This window comes from Triturus cristatus, chromosome 3_2 (assembly GCF_964204655.1).
Source record: "Triturus cristatus chromosome 3_2, aTriCri1.1, whole genome shotgun sequence".
Lineage (NCBI taxonomy): Eukaryota > Metazoa > Chordata > Amphibia > Caudata > Salamandridae > Triturus > Triturus cristatus.
This window is the reverse complement of record NC_140584.1, coordinates 854,806,616-854,831,974: the sequence shown is the minus strand read 5'-3', so window position 1 is coordinate 854,831,974 and position 25,359 is coordinate 854,806,616. Positions and strand designations below refer to the sequence as shown.

At 44.5% G+C, this 25,359-nt stretch overlaps 1 protein-coding gene across 1 annotated transcript in view; it reads left to right on the top strand.

Annotated features, from left to right (window-relative positions):
* LOC146858312 (TLC domain-containing protein 1-like) overlaps positions 1 to 25,359 on the top strand; it is a 111,384-nt gene that overhangs the window by 72,965 nt on the left and 13,060 nt on the right. The gene's annotated exons all lie outside the window — the stretch shown is intronic.

Below are 25,359 nucleotides of genomic sequence, written 5' to 3'. Positions count from 1 at the left end.
GGGTGGGCTGTCCAAATGTAGTTTGGATGTGGTGGAAATACCCAGCCCATGTGCATCAAATTACAGTACAGCTCCGCTCCCACGCCCCAGGATGTAAATGTTAGCAATGTGAGTGGTCCAAATGACATCCATGTCACATCTAAGATTTGCAGATTATGTTCCAAATGCAGCCCCACCCCAATGGAGGGTCTTTTTTTCAGTTTGAAAAGCTTTATTGAATAAAATAGTCAATACATACGGAGATCAGCAAATACAGAAGAAAGAATTTGGATATGAAGTTAAACAGTAATTTAGGCTAAAATCCATATAGAAAAGTTAAAAGCATTTTGTAAGATTTAAAAAGTGAAGGAAGGGACAAAAGGGGAGAGGAAGAGGAGAAGGGGAAAGAGGGGAGGAGGCAATAACATCATAAAATTATGAAATAGAAAGAAAAGCATAGAACCCAAAAATTGTGAATAAATCATACAAAAAGTACGGTATACAAGATATGAAAACGTTAGAGTCATATTAAAAAGAAACAATATAAAAGAGAACAGAGAGAATACTCATCAAGGGGGTTTGAAATTTTCTGAGTTGTTGTGTGGAATTTTCTTTAGGGCCATACGATCCAAATAAGTAGTAAGTGGTAACCAAAAAAGGTCTCTGTTAAGGACCGGCTTACAGGATGAAGCAAATGCAACATCAAGTCTATGAAAATGACAAAGAGTATTCCACCAACACTTTATGGAGATGTTTGTAAGGGATTTCCAATTAAATGAGATGTGTTGGAATGCAAGAGCAAGCATAAGATCAAGTAAGCCAAGGGAGTGGAAGGAAGGTCTGAGGAGTCAGATAGAGAATCAGATAGAGAGTCAGATAGACTGCCCAGGAAGAGAAGAGACATAGAGTGAGGGATGGATATATTAAAAATTTGAGAAATGTAGATCCAAATCTCATCCCAGAATTTAAAAATATCAGCGTCAGGAGAGCCGCAAATCCAGCACTTAGAATCAGAAGAATCAGAAAAACGTGCCAAGGAAATCGGAGAAAGAAACAGCCTGTGGTATAGGAAAATAAAGATTGAGTAAGAGAGGCGGAGCGGGAAATTTTTAAGGATCTGGACCAAACTTTATCCCAGAGAGCAACAGACCAGACACAACCCAAATCCGTTTCCCAGAAAAGTTCAACTTTCGATTTGGCCCGGTTAGGATCGGGAGATAAAAAAAATTTATAAATGAGAGAAGCTTTGGGGAGGGAGAGAAGTAAATTCAGAAGAGGGTTTTGGACAGAAGGTGAAGACAAAGAAGGAAGGGAATAGTAGGTGTCTAGAATTATTGTCATAAGCGTGGAGAATTTTCGTAGAAAAGATCGGGGGCACTGAAATAAGAGCTGAAATTGGGGAAAGGAGCAAGGAGTAGTTCCACCAAAGAACTGATTGATCCATTTGATACCAAGACGTCTCCATGTGTTCCAAAAAATGGGTCTATTATTTAGAAGGATGAGTGAATCATGCCCGATAGGGGAATCTAAAAAAGATTCACGGGTAACAATAGAAGGATGAACTAAGGATGACTAAGGATGATAAAAGGGATGAGGTATATCGAAATAAAGGGAGAAATGTACAAGAGTTTTTAGAAGAGAAACGTATGACCTCATTGAATGAAAAGGACAGCAGCAATACTTGTTCAATGGAAAGCCAAAGAGGAGTAAAAGGGGAAGATTCGGGAGAGAGCCACCTAGAAGCTTGACGTAGAGAGAAAGACTTATGATAGTGAAGAAAATCTGGGAAGTTGACACCACCATTGAGTTTGGACTTTCGGAGGGATGATAAGGCTATTCTAGATTCTTTACTTTTCCAAAGAAATCTTGAAAGAGATGAATCAATACGTTTAAAGTGGACAGCAGGAATATGAACAGGAAGCATGGAAAAAATATATCTGAGGATAGGGTCAATCATCATCTTTATCGAGTCCAGGCGGCCCCACCAAGAAAGAAAAAGTGGATTCCAAGAAGAAAACATCTTTTCAATGCGAGATAGGACTGCGGACATATTTAATTGAATTGAGGAGGAAATAGAGTTAGAAAACCATATACCTAAATATTTGATCTTCGAGCTGTTCCAAGCAAACCCAGTAGAAGAGAAGAGGTGAGGAAGGCAGAATTTAGTAAGGGGAAGAATTTCAGTCTTATCTGAATTGATTTTGTATCCGGATACTTGCGAAAAGGAGTTAAATGCCAATAACAAAGGGGGGATGGAAAGATCTGGAATAGAAATAAATAGTAGAACATCATCTGCATAAGCAGAAAGCTTTAACTGATGGTAGCCATAGGGAAAGCCACAAATAGAATCATTATTACGAATCGAGACCAAAAAAGGTTCAAGGGCCAAAACAAAAAGAAGAGGAGATAAGGGACATCCCTGGCGAACCCCTTGTTGAAGGGGAAAGTAAGAAGAGACCTGACCATTAACTAGGACCAAAACCATAGGAGCAGAATACAGTAGGGAGACAAGGGAAATGAAATTAGGACCAAAACCATGCCAACGTAGTGAAGCAAATAAAAAAGACCAGTCTACTCTGTCAAAAGCTTTCTCCGCATCAACAGAAATAGCAGCCAGAGGAATAGAAAGAGATGAGGCTTTATTGAGGACATTGAGAAAAAGACGAGAATTATCAGAGGTAAGTCTGCCTTTAACAAAACCACATTGTTCCTTGCCAATTAGATGGGGTAAAAAGGGATCCAGACGTAAAGCAAGAAGTTTAGCAAAGAGTTTATGGTCGACATTAACTAAAGAGATTGGACGATAATTTTTACAAAATTGGGGATCGCGGCCTTCCTTAGGAATAAGGCAGATGGTGGCCTCCTGAAAAGTACCATCAGCCTTACCAGATAGATAGAATGATTGAAAAAGCAATAAGAGTTTGGGAAGTAAAAGATCAGAGAAATGCAAATAAAATTCAACTGAGAAACCATCGGGTCCAGGTGATTTTCTTTTAGTAAGAGCATTCAATGCTAGGGAAAGTTCGTCGAGTGAGAGGGTGCTTTCAAGAGTGGAAAAATTAAGGTGAGATGTAGAGGAGTAGGAAGTTTCTCCAAATAGGACTGAATAAGAGAAGCAGAGGGAGGGGACTCAGGAGTATAAAGGTTTTGATAAAAAAGTTGAAACTGCTCAAGGATTTCCTGATCTTTATGAAGAAGAATATTATCAGAGGAGAAAACAGAGTCTATAAAGGAGCGCTCTTTGCGCGACTCAAGATAGTTGGCCAAGAGTTTCCCTGATCTGTTGCGGCCTCCATAGTAACGAGCACTGCTGCGAAGAAGTATTGAAGAGGCGTTGTCGGTAGTAGATTTATTGAATTCAAGTTTCGCTTTTATGAGATCCGGTAAGATGGATTTTGAAGAAGTGTAGAAGTTATGTTCCAGAAATTTAATATGGGTCAAAATATCCTTCCGTTTCTGAAGGTATAGTTTCTTCTTCTTAGAGACAAAATCAATAATGAAACCTCTTGCAGATGCTTTAAAGGAATCCCAAAGAATTTATTTGGGAAGAGATATTGGGAGTACTATTAAGTAAAAAGAATTCGTCGGTAAAAGAACGGAAGGAGGAAGAAAAGTGAGGATCAGTGAGAAGAGAATTATTAAAACGCCAACGAGAAGATTTGGGATGTGGGAGTAGCAAGTCCAGGTCCGTTACAATTGGGGCATGATCCGAGATAACAATGGGTTCAATAGAGGAGGAAAGTAGATTCTGAGATAAAGACTGAGAGAGAAAAATGTAGTCCAAGCGAGAGAGAGAAGCATGGGGAGGAGAGAAAAATGAGTAATCAAGAGTATCAGGGTGAACAAGCCTCCAAGAGTCAATGAGTTGTGACTGAGAGATAGTATCAAGGAATTGTTTGTGAGTCTTATGAGGCGTGAAGCGAACAGTTGATTTCCGATCAAGAAACGGATCCATAATCTGATTACAATCACCCCCCAGTATGAACAAGTAATTTCGATATTGAATAAAAAAAATTGTAATTGAGGGCCAAAAGGAACAATCCGCAGCTGTAGGGCCATAAATATTAAATACAGTTAAAGGCACAGAGTTAATTAACAGCTTAGCAACAATCCATCTGCCATCAGAGTCATTCTTTTGAAACATAACTTTACATTTTAATTTTTTATGACATAAGATGGCAACACCGTTTTTCTTATTGGTTGAAGGAGAGAATAAAACTGTTCCCACCCAGCTTCTTTTGAGTTTAAGAGACTCAATCTCTGTAAGATGAGTCTCCTGCAAGAGAACTAAATCAGGATTATACGAAGCTAGGTGGGAAAGGACTCTCTGACGCTTAATAGGATTAATAAAACCTTTCACATTCCAGGAAATTACTTTGAATTAAGAAACAACAAAAACTTGATAGAAACAAGGACTACAGAGAGAAATAAGGAGAAAGAGAAGAGTCAACAAAAGGAAGAAAAGTGAGATAAGAGAAAATGGGGGGTTCAGAGAGGAAGCAAGGAGAACACAGAGAAAAGAGTAATACCGCACCTGTAAAGAAAAGGAGAAGAGATATAAAAAGAGGAGATCGGAGCTAAGCGGGTAGGTAAAAGGAAAACAAGAAGGTAGGAAGTGGAGGGAAAAGAGAGGAAATAGAAGAAGGGACAGTACATATCCAAAAAGGATGAGTGATAATAACATACCTGAGGGGAACATAAAGAAGGACAACGGGGCAATGGCGACACTCAGCAAGACGAGCCGCACAAAAGGGAAATCCATACCACACCAGGATGAGAGAAAATAGTAGGGAGCCATATGGATCAAGGAGAAGAGCACCAACCAGTCTATGTAAAATAAAAAAGGGAGAGGAGAACATCAAGAGAAGAAGCATGTAAGGGAAACCAACAAAGAACCATACTGAAGCTTCTTAAGAGACATAAAAAAGGCAAAAACGCAACATAACTAATAAGAATGCGAATTAACAGTTCACTGATAATATCAAAAATAACAAAACAGTGCATAGCAAATATAGAAGAAAACTGTAAAATATCAACGAAAACCTGTACGGAAAAAAGAGAAGATTAAATGGTCAACCATTAGCAGAGTTAGTAGTGTCCATGCCGCTGGTGGTATGAAGAAGGATAAAGTTCTTTAGTTCTGCAGGATCCTGGAAAGACCAAGTTTGATTTTGATATGTCACTTTGAAGAGGCATGGATGGAATAAACCATATCTGGCACCGAGAGTTCGGAGAGGAGCACGAAGAGTGAGGAATTCTTTTCTTCTAGAAGCAGTAGCATTAGAAACATCCTGAGAGAGGAATACTTTCTGACCCATTCAGGAAAGTTGACGTTTAGATCTGGCCGCTGTAAGGACTGAGAGAAGGTCCGTAAACTTCAAGAAGAGGATGATTGTCGGAGAGTAGGGTCTGCTATCCTGTGGTCACCCCAAATTTTTGCTTTTTGCTTCACTGGTTTTTTGACATATTGAGGCTGTGGGCCTGCTAATCAGACCCCCAGACTGCTGTTCTCTCTACTAAATTGACACTGTGCACCCTAGGTGCATAACCAATTGGAATTGGATCACCCTGTGAGCCCCTGTACCAGTGTACACTAGGTACCCAGGGCATTGGTGTATCTAAGGCCTACCAGGGGCTGAAGCATGTATTGTGCCACCCCTGGCCTGGCCTAACAAATTTGACACAACTGGCTGATCACTCAGCTGGGGTAAGTGGGTGTAACCACCCCTTACTTAGGTGTAGTATACCTATACCTAACCTTAAATGGGACACCTGGTAACCTATAAGTCACTCCTATGGCAGGCCTTAACAATCCTGAAGGCAGAGTGCTTGGTTCCATGTGAGATGGTGCTCTGGCATGAGCTGAGCCTGTCTGCCGTGGTCGGAACAACTTCCTTCTACCGTTTCCAGATATCGTCATACCATATACTCTTAAGTGCATTATGAACCTCGCGGTTAAATGCTATCTTTGGTTTGGCTTTATCAAAACATGTCGAGTAAGGTGTCATACGAATTGGAATACTAACCCCTCGCCAATTCTGGCGACGGGGTTAGCATTCCACCCTTCTAGAGGGACACGACATGTACAGTACCTGAAACCCGGGTAAAATCAGACATAGCCTCAGCTCCACAAAATGGATGCTGCCACCACAGACACAAGTCTGCCCTCCTGCTGCTGGGAGTCCTTCCAGCTTGGGAGACGTGGACAAAGGGTTTCCTGCCAGGGGAGGTGCGAGCACCACCCCAGACAGGATTTTGTGTATTGGTCAGGTAGGGCTTGAATGGAATCAGACATGCCTGAGGCTCACAAGGAGCCTCGGTGCATATGCCAGTTCAAACCGGTCCTGGGGCACACCAGCCCCGGACCTGGGGCGAGCTGGACAAAGGATTGGGGGTGTAACCACCCCCCTTCCTGGTCCCACCCTTAGGGAGGGACCTAGCAGGTAGTCCGGCCCCTAGAATCCGCTTAAAGGTAGGAGCTGTGTCCTAAGACTTCAGACATCCTAGAATCAACTTACCACAAAGAAGAAGACGGGAACTTCGATGCTCTGCTGCACAGAGGACAGAAGGAAATCTCCCCTATGGTCAGGGAGTGACCATCTTGCTAACGCAAGCACCAACCAGCTATTCAACATCTGCTTTGCCACCGCCTCCCGCCGGAGCCCGAGCCCAGAGCCCAACAAGACCTGGACCTCCAGACCTCTCACCACCCGATCCACAGTCCCTGAAAAGAAGGAACCCGTGGAGGCACCGAGACACGTGGAGCCAGCCATCTTGAAAGACACACGACAAGCTGCAAGCGTGACAACAGAGGCTCCCTCCAAGTTGTGCTTTGGGTCCTGAGAAGCCCAACATCCGAGCAGCATCTGCACCAAAGGTGAGCCCTCCAGCATCTCCACGATCTGCGCGGGGCCCCTCTGCACTTTGCATCTCGACGCGCCTGCCCGGTCCTTGGCCCGTTGGCTAGTGGCCATTTTGGCGACGAACCTTAAAATCTACGATGCTGGTCTGGTTGCTCCAGACTGGCCCCAGCTGCTCTCCAAAGGAGCAGCCCCTCTGACCTTGCTGGTCAGAACAATCAGCTTTCTTTACTTTCCACGACTCCTGCCTTTGCCAAGGCTTGTTTGCTTCTTTCGAGTCGCCGACAGCGAGGGCCTGCGTGGGACAGCTCGTGAACCGACTCCTGGACGTCGTCGACCTTCAGGGACCACGTGGCTGCGGAGACAAGCTACACCTCATCACCTGTTTGCACCCGACATCGCCTGGTACCTACCTGGTGCCACGCCGGTCACTGGCTAGTGACTGTGAACACTGTCCCCTCTGCTTTCAGGTCTTCTACAACTCCGATCCACTCTTGGATCCACCGCATCTCTTCTGGACCGACCGCCTGCTGCATCTTTGTCATCAGGCTCCATTGAATCGATAGACGAAACCCGACGCACTTCGAGACCTATGCACCCGCTTCCTGTGGGTGAGATAAAGCTGGCACTCCGGTGCCCAAGTGTAGAGAAACATCTCTAGTGTCTGTGTTTAAAGTCTTAGGTTCGTAGTCCATCCAGAAGACCCTTCTAGCAGTAACTTTTGAACTTTTACGCACCCATTGAAAACCTATGGGAGCACGCGTGTAACTTTCCTCACTGCACACGCGACCCGTGGACCTCCTGGTCACTAACTGAAGTTAGCTCCTTGTAGGCCCAGCGATTCTAGAGGCCCTAGGCCTTTTCCCTTTCCTAGTCGTGGTACTTATACCACTATTTTAGTATATGGTTTGAGTGGCCACCAGGGCCCATCCATATAAAGTGCAACTTCTGTATATTGTGAGACTTTCTTGTTTAACGATTTGTGCTCCTGTGCTCATAAAGAGTCTAGGGGATACTTTGAGTAATAAATACATATATATTTTGAATATATATCTGTGTGGTGTCCTTTCATTGGTATAAAGGGGGGTTACATATGGTAAAACAGCCTGCTTAACACGCTTTAACGAGTTTAGCCTCAAAGACTGCTTAGCCTACGCTACCACTAGGGCAGCTAGTCCGAAAAGGTTGACTTACAACCACACCATAAGGGTTGCTTGGCATGGTACAAGGTGGTCACTTTAACTAGTGAACATCATATACCAGGCCAACTTCTCACATTGGTGAGCAGCGGTTGGATTTGAGCTTGCTGTGTTTAACCTCTGTAATCTCTTGGTTACCAATTGAAAGATCACATAGGTACCTGTAGGTACATATAAAACAAGATTAGATATACTTAAGTTCTACTGAACTTAGTTGTTGTAGAGCAAAGGGAGTAGCACACCCTGACTACAACTACTAGATAGGTTTAGTAGGAAAACCGAAGTGTAGGTAGTTGCAACACATCCACCCACACTTAAGAGCAATGGCTGGGGCAGAGGGGTCCAATGTACCCATCTCTGTTGAGAGTGACCCCCAGAGGGCACCATCCATCTTTGCTACCCTAAATCAAAATGAGCTCAGGCAGTTGGCAAATATCAGGGGCCTTAAACAGCCCAAGAACCCTACCTCTGCTGAACTCAGAGAGCTCTTACAATCTGATGAAGATCAGAAAGCTCTCAAGAAAGCCTCCCAGTTAGGCCCCTTAGGGACTGGAACAGGAGGCCCCCCTTCTGAAGATGCTACTGAGGTACCCCTTTCCAATAGTCACCCCTTAGATGAGAATCATACTACAGAGGATGAAAGTGATAAGGGTACTGATACAGAAGGTAGTGGGGATGAAGGGAGAACTAGCCCAGTGCCAAGTGTTATACGTGGCCCAGCTAACTTAAGGCTACTGGGGACTGACAATGGGATCACCCCATTGGATCTCCCTAGTGGACTTAACCAGGGGTTTGGGAGGCAGAGGAATCACTCAGGTGACTCTAATGCTTCTCATGCCTCTAGAGGCTCTCGAAGTCGCTCCAGAAGGGGGATGACCAGCCCTCAGAGGAGGGAGCATGAGGCCAGAATGAAGGAAGCTCAGCTGAGAATCAGGAGACAGGAGCTAGAAGTAGCTCTGATGGAAGAGAAACTGAGTAAGGCTAGGCAACCTAGAGAGAGTGGGTCTATACCCACTGGTGGCAGCATTGTCCCTAAGGACAAAGATATGGTCTTTGACAATAGGAACCTGTCCAAGGTTGTGCCCCCCTACAAAAGTGGGGATGATATCCACAAGTGGATGACTGCTCTTGAGAGAGCCTGCAAAGTGCAGCAGGTTCCTGAAGACCAGTGGGCAGCAATCTTATGGCTCTCCTTTGAAGGAAGAGGCAGAGATAGACTCCTCACAGTTAGGGAGGAGGATGTCAGAAACTACAGAGCCCTGAAGAGTGTCCTAGTTGATGGGTTAGGCTTAACCACTGAACAGTACAGGTTAATGTTCAGAGACACCCAGAAGACACAGACTCAGGACTGGTCTGAATACATTGAATGTGCCACTAAGGCTTTGGAGGGTTGGTTGCTGGGAAGTAAGGTATCTGATTATACAGGATTGTACAATTTGATGATGAGAGAACAGATTTTAAATAACTGTCAGAACCAGCAACTGCATCAACACTTGGTTGACTCAGATCTGACCTCTCCCCAAGAATTGGGAAAGAAGGCAGACAAATGGGTCAGAACCAGGGTTAAGCAAAAGAACCAGAACCAGGGCCAAGGGGGTGATCAGAAGAAAACAGACCAAAAGGGTGGAGATCAGAAATCTAAAGACCAGAAGTCTTCAACAGGGCCCCAAACTAGTACTAACGAGGGTGGGTCCCAGCCTAAAGGGAAGAAGAAAGAAGGTCCAAAGAAACCCTGGTGCAAATCTTGCAAGAATACAACTCACTGGACTAGTGATTGTAAGAAGGGTGGAGCCCCCAACACTGTTGCCCCTAAGGCACCTGCTCCCAGTACTACTTTTAGCAGTGTTGGTCCCCAGACAAAGGGTGTAGTGGGAATCACTATGGGAACTGAAGGAGATTCTGACTTAGACAGAACCCTGACACAGGCAGTCTTGATCTGTGATGGGGACATGGATTTGTCCCTGATTGTGAGCCCCAGTAACCTGGGCAAGTACAGACAGACTCCTTTAATAAACGAAAAAGTGGCTCAAGCCTACAGGGACACATGTGCCAGTGTCACTATGGTGACACCAGGCTTTGTGGACCCTGGACAGTACATACCAGGTGAGAACTACCTGGTGACCAATGCCAGCAATGCCACTACTTCACATAGTGTGGCAGTTGTTAACTTCTCATGGGGAGGGGTAACTGGCCTCAAAAGGGTTGTGGTTAGTGCAGACCTCCCAGTAGAACGTTTGTTGGGCAATGACCTAGAGAATTCTCTATGGTCAGGAGTGGAGTACAGGACACATGCAGAGATGTTAGGTTTATCACCACATGTCCTTTCTGTGACCAGGTCACAGGCCAAAAAGTGCCTTACTGAACCACAGGTCTTGGATCCTGGAACAATGGACCAAGCACCTACCAAGAAGAAGAACAGGAGGGTTAAGGCTGCGCCTTCCCCCCTGCCTCCAAGTGATGATCAGCCTTCCAAGGAAGATGATCTTGAGAACCCTGAAGGAACTGTTCCTGAAGAGCTTGAACCTGACCAGGTTGAGTTTCTGGGGACAGGGGGACCTTCCAGGGCTGACTTGGGGCAGGCTCAGTTATCCTGTCCATCTCTTGAACCCCTCAGACAGCTGGCTGCTGCTGAGGCTGCTGGGAATGCTCAAGGTACCCATAAAGTGTATTGGGATGATGGGCTCCTTTATTCAGAGGCTAGTGACCCAAAACCTGGTGCAACCAGGAGGTTGGTTATACCTCTGCAATTTAGGGGCTTCCTTCTTACCTTGGCCCATGATATTCCTCTAGCAGGACATTTAGGCCAGAACAAGACTTGGGACAGGCTTGTCCCTCACTTTCACTGGCCTCACATGAATGAAGATACCAAGGAGTTTTGTCGCACCTGTGTGACCTGCCAAGCCAGTGGCAAATCAGGTGGCACAACAAAGGCCCCCCTAATACCACTACCTGTGGTGGGGGTCCCCTTTGAAAGAGTGGGAATAGATATAGTGGGTCCCATGGATCCTCCCACTGCATCTGGGCACAGATTTATACTGGTGGTAGTGGATCATGCCACCAGGTATCCAGAGGCAATTCCCCTTAGGACCACTACAGCTCCTGTTGTGGCCAGGGCCCTGCTGGGAGTATTCTCCAGAGTGGGGTTTCCTAAGGAGGTGGTTTCTGACAGAGGTACCAACTTCATGTCAGGATACTTGACAGCTATGTGGAAGGAATGTGGTGTCAACTACAAGTTCACCACTCCTTATCACCCACAATGCAATGGGCTTGTTGAGAGATTCAACAAGACCCTAAAGGGTATGATCAAAGGATTACCTGAAAAGCTCAAGGGAAGATGGGACATCCTTCTACCCTGCCTTCTGTTTGCTTACAGAGAGGTCCCACAAAAAGGAGTTGGCTACAGCCCCTTTGAATTGTTGTTTGGGCACCCTGTAAGAGGCCCACTGTGTTTAGTGAAGGAAGGATGGGAGTTACCTCTCAAAAAGCCTAAACAAGACATAGTGGACTATGTACTTGGTCTCCTCTCCAGGAGGGCTGAGTATATGGAGAAGGCATCCAAAAACCTTGAGGCAAGCAAGGCCTTACAGAAAGCTTGGCATGACCAAAAGGCTGTCTTGTTTGAGTATCAGCCAGGACAGAAGGTATGGGTGTTGGAGCCAGTGGCCCCAGCAGCACTCCAAGACAGATGGTCTGGACCCCATACAATCCTGGAAAAGAAGGGAGAGGTTACCTACTTGGTGGACCTAGGAACTCCCAGAGTCCCCACAGGGTACTCCATGTTAACAGGTTAAAAGCATATGTTGACAGGGCAGACATGGGCTTGCTCATGGCTACAGATGAGGGGCAGGAGGAAGAGAGTGACCCTCTCCCAGACTTGTTGTCTCAGAACCCTGAAGATGGTTCAGTTGAAGGAGTGACCCTTGGGGGCAACCTCACTGAGCATCAGCAGATTGAATGTAGACAGGTTCTACAATCATTTCAGCATATGTTTTCATTGATACCTAGTCAAACTGACTGGTGTACCCATGTGGTGGACACTGGTGACAGTCTGCCTGTGAAGAACAAACTTTACAGACAACCTGACCACGTCAGGGACTGTATAAAGGCTGAGGTACACAAAATGCTGGAATTGGGTGTCATTGAACCCTCAGAGAGCCCCTGGGCTAGCCCAGTAGTTCTGGTCCCCAAACCTCACACCAAAGATGGCAAGAGAGAGATGAGGTTCTGTGTGGATTACAGAGGACTCAATGCTGTCACTAGGACAGATGCACATCCTATTCCAAGGGCAGATGAGCTCATACTCATAGATAAACTGGCTTCTGCTAAGTTTTTGAGCACATTTGATTTGACAGCTGGCTATTGGCAAATCAGGTTAGCTGAGGAGTCCAAGGCCAAAACAGCATTCTCAACCCCAGGTGGGCACTATCAATTTTTGGTGATGCCCTTTGGTCTGAAGAATGCACCTGCCACCTTCCAAAGGTTGGTGAATCAAGTCCTTACTGGGTTGGATGACTTTTGTGCAGCATATCTTGATGACATTGCTGTCTTTAGCTCCACCTGGGAGGATCACCTGATCAACCTGAAGAAGGTACTTGAGCCTCTGCAAAAGGCAGGCCTCACTATCAAGGCTACTAAGTGCCAGATAGGGCAGAGTAAGGTTGTGTATTTGGGCCACCTTGTAGGTGGAGGCCAAGTTCAGCCACTGGAGAGCAAGATACAATCCATCAAGGGCTGGTCTCCTCCAACCACCCAGACTCAAGTTCGAGCTTTCTTGGGCTTGACTGGGTACTACAGGAAGTTTGTTAAGAACTATGGGTCCATTGTGACTCCTCTTAATGATCTGACATCCAAGAAGATGCCCAAAAAGGTTCAGTGGACAGTAAGCTGTCAAAAGGCATTTGATGACCTGAAGAAGGCCATGTGCTCTGCACCTATCCTGAAAAGTCCTGACTACTCCAAAGAGTTTATTGTCCAAGCAGATGCTTCTGAGTTGGGTGTGGGAGCTGTGCTGTCACAACTTAATGTAGATGGTCAAGACCAACCCATTGCTTTTATTAGCAGAAGGTTGACCCCCAGAGAGAAGAATTGGTCAGCTATTGAGAGGGAGGCCTTTGCTGTGGTGTGGGCCCTGAAGAAGCTGAGGCCATACTTGTTTGGCACTCACTTCAAGATTCAGACCGACCATAAGCACCTCTTGTGGCTAAATCAGATGAAGGGTGAAAACCCCAAACTGCTTAGGTGGTCCATTTCCCTACAGGGGATGGACTTTACAGTGGAGCACCGGCCAGGTACAGACCATGGGAATGCAGATGGTCTCTCCAGGTACTTCCACTTAGGACATGAAGACGAGACTGGTCAAGGCTAGTTTAATGTCCCTGCGTTTGGTGGGGGGGGGTTGTGTAGGAGAGTAGGGTCTGCTATCCTATGGTCACCCCAAATTTTTGCTTTTTGCTTCACTGGTTTTTTGACATATTGAGGCTGTGGGCCTGCTAATCAGACCCCCAGCCTGCTGTTCTCTCTACTAAATTGACACTGTGCACTCTAGGTGCATAACCAATTGGAATTGGATCACCCTGTGAGCCCCTGTACCAGTGTACACTAGGTACCCAGGGCATTGGTGTATCTAAGGCCTACTAGGGGCTGAAGCATGTATTGTGCCACCCCTGGCCTGGCCTAACAAATTTGACACAACTGGCTGATCACTCAGCTGGGGTAAGTGGGTGTAACCACCCCTTACTTAGGTGTAGTATACCTATACCTAACCTTAAATGGGACACCTGGTAACCTATAAGTCACTCCTATGGCAGGCCTTAACAATCCTGAAGGCAGAGTGCTTGGTTCCATATGAGATGGTGCTCTGGCATGAGCTGAGCCTGTCTGCAGTGGTCGGAACAACTTCCTTCTACCGTTTCCAGATATCGTCATACCATATACTCTTAACTGCATTATGAACCTCGCGGTTAAATGCTATCTTTGGTTTGGCTTTATCAAAACATGTCGAGTAAGGTGTCATATGAATTGGAATACTAACCCCTCGCCAATTCTGGCGACGGGGTTAGCATTCCACCCTTCTAGAGGGACACGACATGTACAGTACCTGAAACCCGGGTAAAATCAGACATAGCCTCAGCTCCACAAAATGGATGCTGCCACCACAGACACAAGTCTGCCCTCCTGCTGCTGGGAGTCCTTCCAGCTTGGGAGACGTGGACAAAGGGTTTCCTGCCAGGGGAGGTGCGAGCACCACCCCAGACAGGATTTTGTGTATTGGTCAGGTAGGGCTTGAATGGAATCAGACATGCCTGAGGCTCACAAGGAGCCTCGGTGCATATGCCAGTTCAAACCGGTCCTGGGGCACACCAGCCCCGGACCTGGGGTGAGCTGGACAAAGGATTGGGGGTGTAACCACCCCCCTTCCTGGTCCCACCCTTAGGGAGGGACCTAGCAGGTAGTCCGGCCCCTAGAATCCGCTTAAAGGTAGGAGCTGTGTCCTAAGACTTCAGACATCCTGGAATCAACTTACCACAAAGAAGAAGACGGGAACTTCGACGCTCTGCTGCACAGAGGACAGAAGGAAATCTCCCCTATGGTCAGGGAGTGACCATCTTGCTAACGCAAGCACCAACCAGCTATTCGACATCTGCTTTGCCGCCGCCTCCCGCCGGAGCCCGAGCCCAGAGCCCGACAAGACCTGGACCTCCAGACCTCTCACCACCCGATCCACAGTCCCTGAAAAGAAGGAACCCATGGAGGCACCGAGACACGTGGAGCCAGCCATCTTGAAAGACCCACGACAAGCTGCAAGCGCGACAACAGAGGCTCCCTCCAAGATGTACTTTGGGTCCTGAGAAGCCCAACATCCGAGCAGCATCTGCACCAAAGGTGAGCCCTCCAGCATCTCCACGATCTGCGTGGGGCCCCTCTGCACTTTGCATCTTGACGCGCCTGCCCGGTCCCTGGCCCGTTGGCTAGTGGCCATTTTGGTGACGAACCTTAAAATTTACGATGCTGGTCTGGTTGCTCCAGACTGGCCCCAGCTGCTCTCCAAAGGAGCAGCCCCTCTGACCTTGCTGGTCAGAACAATCAGCTTTCTTTACTTTCCACAACTCCTGCCTTTGCCAAGGCTTGTTTGCTTCTTTCGAGTTGCCGATACCGCCGACAGCGAGGGCCTGCGTGGGACAGCTCATGAACTGACTCCTGGACGTCGTCGACCTTCAGGGACTACGTGGCTGCGGAGACAAGCAACACCTCATCACCTGTTTGCACCCGACATCGCCTGGTACCTACCTGGTGCCACGCCGGTCACTGGCTAGTGACTGTGAACACTGTCCCCTCTGCTTTCAGGTCTTCTACAACTCCGATCCACTCTTGGATCCACCGCATCTCTTCTGGACCGACCGCCTGCTGCATCTTTGTCATCAGGCTCCATTGAATCGATAGACGAAACCCGACGCACTTCGAGACCTATGCACCCGCTTCCTGTGGGTGAGGTAAAGCTGGCACTCCGGTGCCCAAGTGTAGAGAAACATCTCTAGTGTCTGTGTTTAAAGTCTTAGGTTCGTAGTCCATCCAGAAGACCCTTCTAGCAGTAACTTTTGAACTTTTACGCACCCATTGAAAACCTATGGGAGCACACGTGTAACTTTCCTCACTGACCACGCGACCCGTGGACCTCCTGGTCACTAACTGAAGTTAGCTCCTTGTAGGCCCAGCGATTCTAGAGGCCCTAGGCCTTTTCCCTTTCCTAGTCGTGGTACTTATACCACTATTTTAGTATATGGTTTGAGTGGCCACCAGGGCCCATCCATATAAAGTGCAACTTCTGTATAATGTGAGACTTTCTTGTTTAACGATTTGTGCTCCTGTGCTCATAAAGAGTCTAGGGGATACTTTGAGTAATAAATACATATATATTTTGAATATATATCTGTGTGGTGTCCTTTCATTGGTATAAAGGGGGGTTACGTATGGTAAAACAGCCTGCTTAACACGCTTTAACGAGTTTAGCCTCAAAGACTGCTTAGCCTACGCTACCACTAGGGCAGCTAGTCCGAAAAGGTTGACTTACAACCACACCATAAGGGTTGCTTGGCATGGTACAAGGTGGTCACTTTAACTAGTGAACATCATATACCAGGCCAACTTCTCACAATGATGACACCTCTGGGCTTCGCTGGAGCTGTAGAAGAGGAGAGGTGAGGACCCAATCTATGAGCCCGTTGAATACTGAGAGAGGTTGACGAAGGCATGTCCAATAGTTTCGGGAGAAAAGAGGAGAAAAATGACACTAGATCATCACCCTCAAGGGATTCTGGCAAACCATAAATACGAAGGTTATTCCGTCTATTTCGATTTTCCAAATCCTCAGTATGTTGTTGGAGACTGAGAACTGTCTTCTCTAAAGAGGAAATCCGTTGGGAATTAACCTGTATCTCTGATGTTTGTTGTTCCAATGAAGCCACTCTGTTATCCATAGTAGACCATTTCTCTTCCAGAAATTGCATTTTATTATTAGTCTCTTCAACAAAAGGGCGCAGCGCACGTATCTCCTCTAAAAGCAGTTCCATAGAAACAGAAGAAGGTGTTTTATCTGGTGAAGGAGGATCTTGCTTCAAGCGCTTAGTTGAAGAAGTAGGCGGAGAAGATTTACCTGGGGTAGATTGTGATGAGGAAGATGAGGAAGAGCGGCCAGTGGTTACTCCAGCCATTTGAGAAGAATTTGAAGCAGACAATACAGAGGTTGAAGATGTAGTCTTTGAAGGAACAAAAACAAATTTTGGATTGCGCAACCTTCCCATAGGTAACCACCAGAATTTCAGAGGGATGGAGCTCTATTGTGTTGATGGCATCAGAATAAAAAACAACATCAGCAAAGATACTTGCTCAATATCACTGTGACCCATGGAGATTAAAATAACAAGTATTGTGGGTAACCATCTCCTGGAGATAATAAAGATGCAGGCAGAATAGGACAACAGATCGTAATCTTCAAGGAAGCATAACTGAGTAAAGTATGAAAAAGTCGCAGTCATAGACAGCAGCGAAGCACCACATAGACAGGTTAAAATTCATATGAGGAGTAATGGGAGGAGCTCCAACAAGCAACAGAGCATAGACAAAAATCTCCTTGATAGGTGAATGAGATATAAGTTGTAAAAAACAGAAAGTCGCAGTAATAACTCTGAGAAACTTCAGCGTTTAGCTCTCTCCTACTGCCGACCACAACTGCTCCCTGAATACACCTTTATACACACCATCAAAGACAGCTACATTTGATGAAATAACCATAAGCATTAGTGAACGACTGCCTTCGGTGAACAATGAGCCTTTGTGAGGCAAAAGTCTGTGAAAGACAGAAGTAGCCGAATGCTTCCAATGCGCAGGGAAGGAAGATGAAACTCTGGTGCTGACAGAAAACGTGACAAATGTCCATTAACTAGCCAGTGGCAAGGACAAAAGCACGTGTCTCAGGAATAAATGTTAAATCAAAATTTCCATTTTGGTTGAGAAGCCAGGTAGAGCAAGCGGGAATTGCATTATGTCAAGAGGAGAAGCTCACTCATTGCTGTAGAATGTGACGCGTTAGCGAGAACGATAACGCGCGCGTACAAAATGGCGGGTGTTTTGAGGAGAGGAGCGCAATCTTGAAAACTCGATGAAGCGCGTCGCGCTTATGTTTTAAAAGCAGCTCACCCGGTAGAGGAGATATTCCGATACAATGCGGAAGCCATTACGAAGGTAGGGGTAAGCAGAACAGGCATCAAAAGGCTCCTGACAGGTCCCGGAGCGGCGGAGTGAAATCCCTACGCAGCCATCTTGGACGGCGCACATGCATGTCATTAAGAGAGACCCTAGCAACAACTTGGTACCCTGCTGCTACAGTAGGATACAATCTGTTGCCCCCGACTCTATGTGGACACTTGTTAACATTTGGATGGCCACTACCGTGTCTATAGCTATTTTTACAATTGCATCTGACTGGGGGGACATCTAGAATGACTTTGTCCTGCAACTATGTGGAATCACAAAACTGTCAGCATAACTCGCCCATGTTCCTAAATAGGGACATAATCGAGCACCATGCCCCAGGCGTGCATGGATTGCCTGCAGGGGGGTTTAGTGTGTATACATAACTACATATACTAGGCTCAGAAAGGGAACACTTGCTCTATAATCCTCTAGTTTCTTGCCTGGCATTCCTTTATGCCCAGACATACAAAGCGATAATGGCTCTGCTCGGTCATCATGAACCGAAAGACACATCAAACCCGCAGAGACAAGATGAGGTGTGGTAAGCTGCCGCAAACAGTGCGGAAACAACATGTGCGAGCTTGTAACAAACATCTAGAAAAGCATGCCAACCAACAAACCATCTCCAGCACCCAGTGGTCATGCAGCCACTCCTTGACCTGAATACTAACCAGGCTAAGATTATGGATGGTATCAAAGGACCCATCTCTTGTCGCATGCTTGCAAACTTACCACTGCATCACCCTAGTCAGTAAAACTAATGCAGGTTAGCATGCAAAGCTAAGCCCAGGCACCAATCGCCTGCCTGTGGGAGCAGACCAAGATTTCATCGCTCCCCAAGCCATCCGAACTGTCGATGATAACCCTCTGCTGTGGTGCCCCTTTGCCCCACCCAGCTTACCCAGTTTCAAGAATAACAATCAAAGTCAAGGGCATGTCAGAGGTAATGCATGTCAGAGGTAGGCCAATCCCACCTTCAGATTGAAACAAAGTATTGATTAACAAGCATGCTCATCTATTGCAGAAGTTGTCCCCATTTTCTGGCCCAGGTGTACCTTAAGGGGTAATTATCTTACACTGTTATCCGAACCTAGATGCTCTCTTGACATTGGATTAAAACATATAAACTGGCGTCTGAGCTTAGTATTGCGTACCGCATGGTCCAGCCTCCTCTGCTATTGTACCCATCAATTAACTCATGCCGTAACATTGGACCTATAGCCCGCCAGGACTATTGATTTTGCCACTGGTTGGGTTGGTGATAGCGTAAGGTACATGAGCAACATTGGCTAACTCATACGTATAAAACACCAGATACCACATTGTTAGATGACATAATTAGTGTGTACCTAATCGAATGTGCCACCTGCAGGTTTAAAATTATTTTGTTGTGCCACCATGTGGCCTAATGGTTCACACTTGTTCTGTCTTTGTCATTGGATTACAACATTTTAAGCTGAAATCTATGTTTTTGCACCTCCTACCCCCATCGTGGCCTAAATGTTGTTAACAAAAATATCCTCTCATTGGAGCTAATCCTAGAAACATCTATACACAATAGTGGTAGAGTCTTTACTTTTTCTAAAAAATATGACTACCTTATCCCAGGTGATACGAATAAATTGACTTCTCAACCACAGTCCACCAGTTCCAGTAATACCTCTTTAAATACAGTACCCACCAGTGGTAGTGATGTGGAAGGGGGGTCTGGAGTTGAGGGAAGACAGGCCCACCCTTTGGGGAATTCATCTTTCTTGTAGGAGGTGTATCGCATCAAAAGGGGAAATCGAGAGCTGAAAAAAAGAACAGAAAATATAAGAAAACAAGGAGGGGCAACAGGAGTAGCAGCAAATGGAGACAGAACAGGGATGAAAACACGATCCTGGGACAAAAAGGATCAGAAGTAATTGTAGGTGGGGAGATTGAAGTGATTAATTTATCTGATCGCATACTCACAGAGGAAACGATTATGTTACTGAAAAAAGGTTTGGGATTCTGCCCATTCTTTAGGGGTGATATCTGTGACACTAAAATTGATTTATTTAAATGTGTGAGAAGTTTAAAACTAAAGAAATACTTTGCAATGAGTCCCATACCTAATAAAGAAACTGTATCACCAAAGAGCAATCCATTGTCTAATACAATTTCAATTAAGGATGTACAGGATACTATGCTGTTACTCGCAATCACCGAAATGGATGAGAATCCGGTTACGATAGGGAGGGTACATTCAGACTTAGATATTAGACCAGACTATTCGATATCCAGTGGCTTAAAAGAGAAATCTCGGTGGTCTCCGAATCTTGTTAGTGGTAATAATATTGAAATATTCCATACTTTGGTTACCAATGATCTAGACAAAGTTGTTAAGAACACTATATCTTCTTTTAGATCTAAGCAAGATAATTTAACAGTACAAGAAAGGCAAGCGTTAAGAAGCTTAGTTAACGATTCTGATCTGACTATTAGAAAAGCAGATAAAGGTGGTAATCTGGTTATAATGAATACAGTTGATTATGAACAAGAAATATATTCACAACTGAACAATGTACAGTGTTATCAGAAGATTCCACATAATCCTGTATTTTCTCTTAGAACCAAGATTAATGGATTGTTGAAACATTGGCATTATAATCACCTTTTGGATGATGATGAGTTTTTATATTTGAAGGTTAATCGCCCCCGTTATCCCTGTCTGTACACGTTACCGAAAATCCACAAGGACCTCCCTTTCCCACCAGGGAGGCCAATTGTGTCGGGAATTGGGGGAGCCACAGAACGTCTATCTCAGTATGTTGACTTATTTTTGCAACCATTGGTCATCAATCTGCCCTCCTATATTAAGGACACTAGGCATATTCTGAATATTTTAGGAGATGTGAGTTGGGAAACTGGCATGTTATGACACTTGATGTAGTATCACTTTATACCAGCATACCGAATGATTTGGGTTTACAAGCTATTCAGTTCTTCCTATCTAAAAGACCGGCAAGCCATTGGGAGCATGCCTAAATGTTACTGACTATGACTGAACTGATACCAGACAATATTTTTTTTCTTTTCAAACAAGATTGGTTTAAAAACAACCCAAGGAGTAGCCATGGGCTCAAAACTTTCACCAGCATACGCCAATCTATTCATGGGCTGGTTGGAAGAAAAGGTGGTATGGGGCCCATCGGGTAGTAAATGGCTAGATTATATTTTATTTTGGGGGCGCTACATAGACGATTGTCTTATGATTTGGACGGGCACAGAACAATTGTTACAAGAGTTTATTGGGTATCTTAATAACAATTAATTGAATATTAAGTTCACAACATTTTCAAGTGCATCAAAATTAGTATTTTTGGATGTAGAGCTGTATGTCATCGACAACAAGATTCACAGCAGAATGTATCGTAAACCCACATCATGTAACGCCATTCTTCATGCAGATAGTGCACACCCCAGACATCAGATTAGAGCAATTCCATTTGGCGAGATGGTTAGAGCTCGTCGCAATTGTAGTGACACTGTAGAATTTGTCAATTGTATCGAGGATATGGAGAGAAGATTTTCCCAGAGGGGTTACTCAAAAAAAGACATTGCATTAGCTAAACAGAGGGTGTTTAAGATCAAACGGCCATCCACATTGAAGCCTAGTCAAACCACTATTCCGAAAACAACACCGATTAGAATGATTACGGATTATATCCCAATCAGTTTGACTTTACGTAAAAGCCTAAATAAACATTGGCATATTTTACAAGCCGATAGGACTCTGCAAGAATTTTTAACGGATAAACCGCAGATTACATTTCGTAAGGGCAGGACCTTAGGATCTATGTTGAGTCCCAGTTATCCCTATGACAATAAGCAAGGAACTTGGTTGAGGCAATTTACCAAGGGTTTTTTCAAATGTGGACACTGTGGCATGTGTAAATATGCTAAAGATAAAACTAAACAGTTCAAAGACAAGCATGGTCGCATATATAATATTCTTTCTAATATTAGCTGCAGCACTAGATATGTAGTATATGTGATATTATGCAAATGTGAACAAATTTACATAGGCAGTACAATCAGAGCCTTAAAGGATGGTGTTAGCGAACACATGAGAGCTATTAAAAACTATGATGCGAGATATCCTATTGCTGAACATGTGTATAATTGTACAGCACAAGGTCAGATGAAATCTTTTCAGTTCTATGGTATAGAACATATTGGACTTGATCCACGTGCTGGAAATAGAGAGCTGAAACTGCGCAGACATGAGGCACGGTGGATCATGCGTTTGAAGGCGGTGGAGGATGGTCTTAATTATGAACGGGAGCTGCAATACTTTTTAGGAGATTAGTATCAGTGGATATTTGTAGTAGAATTTTCATTAGGTTTGGTAGCCTGATTATTTTACATGATGGTTTTACTTGTTCATTGGTATGCTAATGTCAATTGAGTCTTTGGGGGCACTATCTGCTCTTGAATTCCTCCATTACGACAGATTTGTTCTCCTTATATCAATACACCTTCGATTGTGTTAGACGGCCTGAGCATTTCTATATTCAACTTTGTCACACATGGGTGTATGGTTCTGAGGTTTTTTTGTGTGGTTAGTACTTTTATCATCCTGTTAATATTTAATGGATCTGGTTTAGTTTAGTATCTATGTTGTCTATTGAGGAGTAGCGTTTTATCAAACTGAATCTACCGTAATTACGATATACTATTATGCTTATGACACTTTATTATATATCTGTACTGTCACAGTGCAGCAAAAATGATCTGACTCTTTACGGACATATTAAAGTTTGGTTTAGAACGTCACGTTTCAGGCTTCCTAGATAGTTATTTATGTTACATCGTTTTGTATATTGGCTTAGAGCATTATGCTTGTGGTATTTTCGAGGAAGTCGTATATGTCACATCGCCATGTTATGATTGCGCTTATAATTATAGTTGTAGAGTCAGCCACTTTCTTTATTTTACTTCCGTATCTTTACGGGAGCAGCATCTTGGCTGGAGTATTTGTTATCGTCATATGGGTTTTCACTTCTGCCCGAGGTCAATCGGTTTTGTAGTAATGCAATCTTTAATTTATATTTGGCGCCTGGATATATTTTTTGAATTACTGATTGTGAATTATACAATGGATGCGTGGCATGTATTGTCAGTATTTTAAGTTCAATTCAAATAGATATATGTGTGATAATGAACTTTAAACATGGCGCTCCTGATCATGGGCTTGGAGCTAGTCACTTCTTTTGTTTTTACTCTTTTTACTTATACGGAGTTGCTTGACGGAAGCACTCGCTACCTGCACTCGGGTTTCCATAGCGTTTTTGAGGTGAGTCGGGTCAGGGTTGTTGTCCGTAGTTATAAATTGGTTTTGTGTCCGGAGTACTGTATGGACTTTAATAACCACAAGATTATTTTGCTTGTAGGTTCTACGTACATCAGTGACGATTTGTTGAAACGTACTCGTATGCTAGTGAATTGTTATTCGACACGGCATAGCCGTTAATAGGGTAAGCGTTTGGGATGTGATTTTTATCGCTGCCTAAATTTGCGTTCTTGACCAGTTAAGTGACGAAATCTTGATATTTAATGTTTTTTTAGGGTGTTGCGTTTTCGGGCCATATACATTTTGGCTGATTCATAAAGATTACGTACGATTCTGATATTGGAGGATATTTTCTGCAGTTATACAAGACTTTGGAAGGTATTGTTATTTGTACTTTAGATATTTCATTAGCGTTTTGGTTTACCTTGCCTCATGTGTGACGCAGTTATTAATTTATTAATCTAGTACAATTTGTACCACTACAGGTTTTCAATACTTCAGAAACAGAGGTACAGATTTATTTATGTCATTATTTATTAGCTGCACAAAGCATGTAACTCACTAGGGTTGGTGAGTGAATCAACTATTGGTTACAAATTATGTTGTCACAAAAACTAAATTGTATTTTTGTTTTTCACAATGTGTTTATTTTGGTCATCGATTATTTTGTATGCTGATGGCTCTAGAATTTTCACATTTGTGTATACATATGAAGCACCTGTATGCACCTGTGATTCCTCTGCACTAGTACACAATTTTGGGGCATGTATCTGTTTGTTGCCCAATATTATTATAATCCTCTACAATTGATATTTATGTTGCTTCCAGCCCTGAGAAAGTCGTATGGGTTATACCCTTCAAACGACGAAACGCGTTGGGAGTGGAAGAATCCTTTGTGAATAACTGAAGTCTCTATTGGATAATTGTTTCTACTTTGTACATATGTTTTAAGCGTATGCATCAATAATATTTACTATCTATACACAATGATTTGATATATTTTGTAAACGATATTTAGGCCACAATATTTGTGTGACCATTGTGCCAATATGATCAAGATTCCGACATACAGCTGCAACTAACACTGAGTCGAGAATCGATCAAACCATTGAATGTAGGAGAGAAGCTTCATATATTGAGGGGGTATGTAGGCAGCCACTACACACAGACCTGTGCGAGGGAACAGCAGAAGGTGTTGTCATTGTTCTGCTGGCAGACTGTCTGCCTCTTGTTCCTCTAGCGGCATGATGGCTTGTTGATAGCTTGTTGAGTTGAATGCACATTTCTGAGAAGTGTGAGGATCTGCAGGTCTCAAAGATATTTTTCCATCCTTCTGCGGTAGGTATGTCAGCACCATTAAACCTGGGTAATATTTACAGCACTGGTAAATGGCGCAAGCACTCATAGAAATAGGTTATCATCATGTGATTCTTCTGAGAGTGCGCTGGCTGCAACTATGACCCACATGTCACGTGGGCATCTGCTTTAAGTGCCATGCCTACCTCTACCAAGACCCACAGTGGTTAATCCAGCCGCAGGTAAGTGTGTTTGGCCACACAGAGAATCCCTCTTTAGACATCCAAATGGGGCAGCTACTCAGAGGAGGCCATGCGTATACACGATCTAATCCTGCTCTGTGGTGAAAGACTTGCGCTTCTTGAGGGTCACTAGAACATGAACTGTTTTTTTATTCCACCGATGTACTCTGTTGGTGCCAGAACCATGCCTTTTCTGGGCCTGACACTTCCGGAATAGCAACAGTGGTCAAACACCCAAAGGATTCAGATCATAGGGCTGATTATCAAACCGCACAACCTGCTGAAAGCCTGCTGGCTAGTCATTGCCAACATCTCCCTATTGACTGAGTAAGGGCTGATGCCAAATGACCAGCACCCCCCTGTATTATACCCTCATACTGCTTTTCAGCACTTCCTAATGGAGCCGATCAACTCAAGTGTAAGACAAAGCGAGAGACTCTGGCAACTGCCCCAAACATCTACGGCAACCAAGGCTGAGATGCGTGTAGTGGCTGTGATTGCGGGGGACTCGAGTCTTAGAAATGAGTTTATTCTTGAATGAAGCTCTGTAAATAACTGGACATATTCAAGAGGTCTATGATCATCATCTGGGGTGTCCACTCTGTGTGTGCTCAAAGCCTCTCCGCTCATAATGTTTCAGGGTTTTGGCAAAATAAGTCATCACCCTTTTTCTTCGAGACATTTTCACTTCCAAATTGGGACAGCGAACTATT